The following is an 8125-nucleotide window of genomic DNA, read 5'->3' on the forward strand; positions in this document are numbered from 1 at the left end:
TTCCAGTCTTGTGAATATTTGCTCACCACATGTGACTCAGAATATTCTTTGACAACATTTTATCAGATACCTATATGTGACACATGAATTTTAAGCTGTGAGTTTCCTTCATCCTCAATGAATTTAAACTCACTTGAATGCATATGTAGCCATCTGCATAGCCTCTTTTAGTATTATCAACTGTGCTGACTTTTGATATCTGACAAATCTGTGATCTTTACATTAAAAAACCCTGTTGCCACTGAATTTCGTGGGAATTTCACCACTTACTGCAATAAGTGGCAAAAATTGTACAAGTTACACTTCAGGAAGGAAGTGTTCATGTGGTTGCTACATCCTGAGACTGTAAAAAGTCGTAAACTACTCTAGAATCAGTCATCTCTTCATGTTTTTTGTCTCCATGTTGCTTAGGATTTTATTTTCTCAGTGTTATATATGTAAATGTAATTTAGAGTTACTTTTCTAACTTTTATAGGTCATTAAATACATTGATATGGAAAAAAGATAATAGGGCAATACTTGGATATCGTCGTTGTTTTTTCTTGGATGCAATTGAGATTTGTCTCTGGAATTTTGAAATGCCTGAGCAAAGGGCAATTATGATCAGTTACTTTAATTTTCATCAATTGTAGAGGTATTTCAGGGGAGGATTGAAATATCTTCAGGTGGCATAGAAACAATCAAGTCAACTGAAGTTACTTGAGAAAGAGTATAGAGGAAAATTAAGGGTATCTGAAATCCCAAAAATGTCAGCTGCCTCCCTACAGAGGCTACCTAACTAGATTTTAATGTCACTGCAGTCACTTTTTAGGGCTGTTTGGTAACGCACCACAGCTGTAGCTTTGCCAGTTCATGCAACAATGGCAACTCTTCAGTCCTGACTCAGACAAAACTTAATGCAACTTTTGTCTGGATAATGACTGCCAAGAAGGTGCTTTGAGAGGTTCAGCGTTCTTTCAAGTAGCTAGGGCTTCTCATGTCTCTTTCCAATATTAGCAATTGCAGATTTAAACCTTTTCTAGGTTTGTATGCTATTTCTATTCCCTACTCAGCCTCTAAGCCAGTTACCACCAAAGTTTATTTTTGTTGGCCCTAATTTGTTTAGAACCAGACCCTTTTACAAGTGCCTGTATCTTTCCTTGTTAATGATCACCAGGTCACAGAGGTGCAGCTGAGGAAGGCCCTGCTGGAGAAGTGAGTGCTGCCTTCTCTGATTCAGGGCTTGTCTTGCCATCTTGTCATCACTTTTGGCTCTGGCCTGCACACGTTCCAAGAAGAGTGTATGGCCGTTGAGGCAAGATTGTTGATCGCTTTTTTGTGGAATCTGCCACGTTTCCAGAGCACAAGTTTTGTTCTTTGACCTCATTCTTGTCAAAAGGATGAAAAAATAAGAAGCTGCAGCGTGTCTTCTTTGTACAAAACCAACTGAAACACAGTTGTTTTGCAGAATGCCAATTACCTCACTTGAAAAAAAGAGGATAAGAGGATTAGTGTCTAGGTGTACGTAACTGTAGAGAAATAAATATTAGAAAAATAAACTCGGTGAACTGGTTCACATATATTTTATCTATCTCAAAGGCTTTTGATACTTTTTTCTTTTTTTTCCTAAAGTAGCTTTGCTGTACTTACCTTTCTATGTTTTATAAAGCAGGGGGGACTTTGAGGCAGCTATCCAAATTAAACTTGGGGCAGTAGTTTTCCAGCATGATACTTCACAGGCTATGAACTCAAAAAAATAATTTTTAACACTGTCTTTTCAAATGGCTCTAACCCAAGGCAAAAATCTCACTGAAGGCAGTGGGAGTTTTTACTTTGACATCTCTGTTACTAGTATTTTGTGCCAGAATTTGAGGGGAAGTAGCGTTTTGGGGTATTTTTCTAAATAACATTTTCTTGTACATACAAGCTTGTTGAAACCCTCGAAAGAGGCTAGAACTGTTCCCGTTCTACTTCTTTCACAGCAGAAGAGCTAACATGTATATTAACTTGATATTATGAAATAAAAGTTCTTGAATGCAGTGTGATTAAATGGATTTCTGATAATTAAAAAGCAGTGTTACAAAACGAGTTTCTTTCTATGCTGAAGAAATAAACGTGAAAAGAGATGCTGCATGTAAGGTCACATCTGTCTCTTTAGCAAAGATTAATGTTCGGGGGGAAGTTCTTAATTTGGAGAGGCTGTGAGTTTCTAACAGCTTGGCATATTTACTAAAAAATGAATGAGTTCATTAAAAATACAGCAAAGTGATGCTGAGCACTGCAGGAGGAGCGCTGTGACTGTGTAGTTAGATTTGCCAGCACATCAGTATACACAGTGAATATACTTAAAGTGCTGCAAGTCTAGAAATCATTCATATTAGTCAAAAGGCTAAAGAAACATTAGAGATGAAGTGTTTGTCACTTGGGGGCCTTAAGATACGAAGAACTGGGCTAAATCTCTTTTCAAAGATTTTTTTTTTCAAAGAATTCCTACTAAAGGTGAAGAGAGAAGAGATCCTGTGATGAGGATCTTTCTCTTTCCACCTGAAGGCTCCTGAAGTTGAGACTCAGTGGAGGCTTTTACCTGGGCTCGGGTAGAAATGTGGACGTAGCACGTACCAAAGAAGTTTCTGCTCTCAGTAAACAACACACAAGCTGTTCTCAGGGCTGTGAATGTTCGAATTTACTGTGCTACACTAAGCTAATTGTAGGAGTTGTGCTGCTGCCCAAATAACCCTAAATGATTCCGTGGTGGGTTGGACGGGTCGATGGCATTTTAGCAGAACGAGGACTGTGTATAGAGCTAGAGTCAACTCAAAATCTGATCAACCACCGTCACCGTTCATTTATTCTTGATACATCCTGCTGTAACAATGCACCCTGCAGAACTTAGCTTCATATTCAACTATGCTTATTTGTGAGGGAGCAAAGAAACCAGCTCTCTGGGTTTAAAATTACTTCTGTGTAGTCCATCCCATGGAGGGAGGGAGGGAAAATCCTGTTCGGGGAGATGTAGAGCTGAAATGTAATAGCGACTTCATTGCACTGCCTGCCTTGTGCTCGGCTCTTTTAAAGCCTCTTTTTATTAAGGATCACTTCTTCTGTACTCAGCATCCCCAAAATTGGCCATCAGGCTCGTGTCCTGTGTGCACACATTTGTAGAGCACAGGAAAAATAAGCCAGGTAATCAAACGACTCTTGTTTATAAGAGCTTAAACAGTAAAGAACTCTCATTCTCCTTCCACCAGCAGCCAGCTGGCTGGAAAAAAGAACACCTCAAAATAATCCTCAAGGTCAAAGGTGTCTCCTGCAGGAGAAGGCCCCTTTTCTTTGACGTGCTCTCTTGTCCACAGGCTCGCTGCCCTTCCTTGCTAATTGCAGCATCATTCAACGAGCGACACTCTGGTTCATAAACCTGCAGGGAAGCACAGCAACACGCAGAGAACTCGGTCTGGGAGCTTGTCTGGCTCTGAGAGGTTCTGCCCAGGCTTCTTCCTCCGCTCTGCTCTCATCACAGAGCAGCTCTCCATGCGGTTTGCCTCCTGGGCTGAAAGAAACATGAGGGCTGATGGTTCAAAATACGCGTGGAAATGGTTTTCGGGGATGCATGGCCAAACTGAAGCTTTTAAAACATCTGATAGGTATAGATGATATAGTCTGACAGCTCTAGATGAGGACGTTATTACTATTACATTAGAATATACCCAGTAAGTACTTCTGAAATCAGCCACTTAAGAAACCAGGTAACTTGTTAAACCATAGCGTTAACACTCCAAATCTGCCCGTGTGGCCCTGTTTATTAAATTAATTCCCTCTCTTGCTCTCAAGCTCGTATTTAGTGGACGCCGATATCAGGTCTTACGTCTGAGACCACGTGAGTGATGGAGAAGCCTTGCTAGCATTGCAGCAGAGATGAAGAAGGTGAATAAATATTCACACTTTACTGGTAGAGGAACATAAATGCTGCGTTTGGCAAGTGAATTGGGGGCTGAAATACTTTGTGTGACCCAAAATGAAGCATTTAATGCATGGGTATTTTTATATATCCATATTTCTAGCAAAACAGGTCATCTTCACACAAAATTTTCTTTTTTCTTCAATTTTTTTTTTTTTTACACGAAGTCAAAAACCATAACCAACTGCTGCTGTTCTCTCTGAATAGCTGTTTTTACCACAGATACGTGTTTTAGCATAAATACTTTGTTGTATGTCACTGTGTTCCGGGGGGCTGTGGGCTGTTCGTGGACTCAGCTTGGAAAAGCATCAGAGGGGCTGGTGCTGTGTGTAAATGAGGTGCTGCAAAAGTGCACGTGAGCTTGTTGGAAAAATTAATTATAAATAAAAATACGGAATGAAAGTCCTGCAGTTTAAGTGATTACCTTTTGTCTTGGAGCATAACTTAAGCTGGGCTAATTGCCTTTAATTGCAGCTGGTCGTGAAGCACTGAAGTTTGCCCCTGTTACCGAGGCTGTTGGCCAAAGACCTCTGAGCAGCAATCACCAACATCAGCTGCACCTGAGCCCGAGCTGCTGCCTCTGGCGTGACCTGGGCCTCTTGTGTTTGAAATCAGTTTGCTGAAGCCAGCTGAGCTGCTCTGATTTCCACCACATAAAGGCGCAGCTCAGCAGGCTTTCAGGCTCCCTGTTGCAGGAAGGTCGGAGCTTTCGCAGCCCAGCTCTTCGTGCGGGCAGGCACTCGCTCAGGGAAATGTTTCGTGCAGCCGGGAGGTGCCCAGGAGCTGCATGCACACACACAGCCACGTGCTCGAGGCTTGCAGCAGCTGCTTGAGGACAACAACAGCAACTTGCATCAGCTCCAACAACAGCGATGTGTTGGCTTTTTCATAGGGTCCCCCTCTGTTATAATTCTCTTTGTTTCCCAAGGGCTAACGGCGCCTGACAATGTTCTTTGTCAGGAGCACGTCTTTGCTATGGGATGCACGCAGTGAGGCCACGTGTCCCCTTCCAGCTGCTCCAGGGGTGCCACTTTGCCTTGGGCACATGAAGGTTTTCTCACCTAGGGTCTAAGCTCAGTGTGTGTATGCTAACACCTGCCTCAAGCAGGTGACTCTAACTGAAGTGTTTGCAAGATCACACCCTAAACATTACACCCAAACACAAAAGCTCCTAAATTAAGGAGAAAAACCTCTCCCTCGCCCACCTGCTGTCGGGGAAAGCAGCGATCTCGCAGGTGGTTAACGGGCTCTGAGCTCCAGCTGGTTCCCATTGCTCTGTGCTGCAGCACAGACCTCGCCGAGCTGCCCCACTGATCCTGGCTGTCCTGGGGCTGGCTGGCTGGCAATCCCTGGAGCTGGGAAGTTGTGTCCTGAGAGAGGCTCCTGGCTCTGAAAATAATCAAACAGTCTGAGGAAGGCGACCCAAGCTTGAAATCTGATGCAGTATTTGCCAAAAAACTGTCATGGTGAGTGGAGAAATGCCTCAAGACATTCAGTGAGATCTTGTGTTGCCGTACCCATGCGGTTTAGTCCCAGCTGGGGCTTCCCAAGGGCTGGCTTTGCTGCTGGTCAGCCACGTGCCACGCAGCCCATGCCCTGTAGTGGTGTCCCAGAGCAGAAAACCTGAAGCTAAAAAAATCTTGACACGAGTTACTCGTTAATTTTAATGGGACTTAAGTGCTGGAGTGGAGCTGGCAAGCTGGAGGTATGGGTATTAGTTGTTTTCAGAGCTACTGTGTTCACCTGCAGCAGTTACGTGCCTGGGGTTTGGGTTGGGTTGGTTGTTTTTAGAGATTTTTGCCCTCCCTAGCGGAGTGTTGAGACGAGTGTTTTTGATCCAGAGCACAGAAGGGAGCCTGGTGCGAGGGACGAGCACGGCATCACTGCTGGCTCAGCATTTGTGGTGCCTGGGAGAGGTGAGGAAGAGGAGATGGGGGAAGTTTGGGGTTCAGAGACCTATAAAAGCACACTTGGTAACACCAGTAATTCCCGCAGCAGGAGCTGTGGTTCGGATGGGAAGCACAGCAGAGCCAGGGCACTAACACCAGCCTGGTGCTGTGAAGTGGCTCAGAGCCACCCTTTGAAACAAAGCCACGATTATCATGGGCTGATTCTGACAGAAATGTAATGCCCTTAGGAAAAAAAACAACTGGGGGGGACTGGGTGGGAGCTCACACCATCCGTGTGCCAGCACAGCAGGGAGGGCCGGCAGCGTGCTGCAGATCCAGCCCTGCCCAGACCGTGCCGCGTGTCGCTCTGATCAGATTTTAGGCTTTTTTTACCTGATGATTCACCCCATTAAGTTCTTTCTGTGTGCTCAGCCTATTGCTTAACGGTAAGCAACACATAAAAACCCACCAGCTATGCAGCAAGCCGTCCTGTTTGGGAAATTATTTACCAGGCGTTGAGGTGCAGGGCTCCTGGGCGGCTGGGACCGCAGCCTTCAGCACCCACTGAGCGTGTTCAAGAGCTATCTGTGCTCAGCTCGTGCTTCCCCGTGCACACCCTGCTCTTATTTTTCCAAAAAGATGTGCCTTTAGATGTGTGGTCGAAGTAAAATGTAGGATATTTACAGACAGATGGGTGCTAGCGTGCCTGCCTGCCTCTTGCACAGGGTGAGATTTATGTGTGAGGTTTATGTTTTGGGGACTGAGAAGTGGTCTTTGGAGGTAGAAGTCCTTCGTGAGGGAGGATTTCCAGAGCTGGTTTCCCCAGGGAAGTGGTGGATGGGGCCTGGCATGGAGGTGCTCCGGCAGTGTCTCACCTAGGCCGCTCGGCCTGTGCTGGTTTTCCAGCGGGGCTCAGGGCCGCTCTCTCAGGAGCTGCAGGAACACAAAGCTCTGCTCGGTGCTGGGTTCTCGCAGGGGAAAGCTAACGGGATTACGGGGCTGAAATTTCACACAGATGGGTGCTATGCTTCACTGGGAAAGCAATCGCTATGGCTGCAAGCACTGGGAGGCTCGGGAAAGCTTTCAGAGGAGCAAACGTCTTCTGAGGCCTTGGCTTTGGGGAAGTTTTCATTAGTTTTCATTTGCTGGATGGTCTCAGTAAAGCCAGTCAGGCTGTAATTAATGCCATGTTGTTTTATACCAAGGATATTTATGTTAAGCTACAAGGGGAGTGATTATTTTGGGGGGTGAATGTAACGTGACCGCTTGGAGCAGGGCTACTCTAGGTTGGGTTTTGGAAGGCTGCAGGTGTCAGCTGGAGGTACGTGGCACGTCCTTGGCTTTAAGCTCAGCACTGGGACTCAGTTATTGGTAAAAGTGAGCCAGAATTTAACTGGAACTGGAATTTAAGGCATGGACAGGGGCTGGGCTGGGGTGGCAGCTTCAGGCGAAAGCGATTCACTGTGCCATTCTGCTTTGGGCTTGACCGATGCCATTATTTTTTAGCTGAAAAACAAAATAATGTTGTTCAGGAGTTTACCCCACTGTTTTGCAAGCTGTTGAAGCTCGCACGTAAGGTGCCGTCGCATCTTTTGTTACGACGTGAGACCTGCCAACGTCTTGACACTAACTCCTCTTAAAGCCTCCTGCTGCTGCTTTAGGCACGTAGCATTAATTGCACGATGTGCTCACCCATTGTTCCTGGTTTCTTGCTGTTGTGCCTTTGCAAGCTTTGATGTGTTACTTTCCCATCCTTCTGGGGCCAGGAGAGCCTCAGCACAGCCAGGGAATTAGGAAAAAAACGTGGAAATTCACTTCTGTGTCAGGGAGGAACAGGGACTATCAGCATATCCCCTACTGCAGATACAATCTCATATCTTTAACTTATAAAAACATACGTAAGGTTTTTGTTTTTCATTACTATTATTGTGGAGCGCATAGCTCAAAGCTTACCTTGTCAGAATCCTTCAGCTAGTTTACAACCAAATAAGTGTTGGATTCAGGAGTACAAATTGGAAATAACTGCATGGAAACCACCAGAAGGCACTGGGACTAAACGAGTGGCAGCAGAGCTATGGTAAACTCCAAGCTTTTTAAGAGGAGTTGAAGGAAAGGAGGCTCCATGGGTCACAAACAAGTCTGGGGACATCACTGTTTCGTTTTATTAAATGCTTACTATAAAACAATTTGTAAAAAATCCATGGGAGACTGATAGGAGGAAAGGTTCATCAGAGGGAGCAGAAATTAAAGCAGCAGCACTGAAAGTGCTCTAAATACAGCTCCTCTCTAGACCCTGGGGAAG

This window comes from Anas platyrhynchos, chromosome 7 (assembly GCF_047663525.1).
Source record: "Anas platyrhynchos isolate ZD024472 breed Pekin duck chromosome 7, IASCAAS_PekinDuck_T2T, whole genome shotgun sequence".
NCBI classification, from domain to species: domain Eukaryota; kingdom Metazoa; phylum Chordata; class Aves; order Anseriformes; family Anatidae; genus Anas; species Anas platyrhynchos.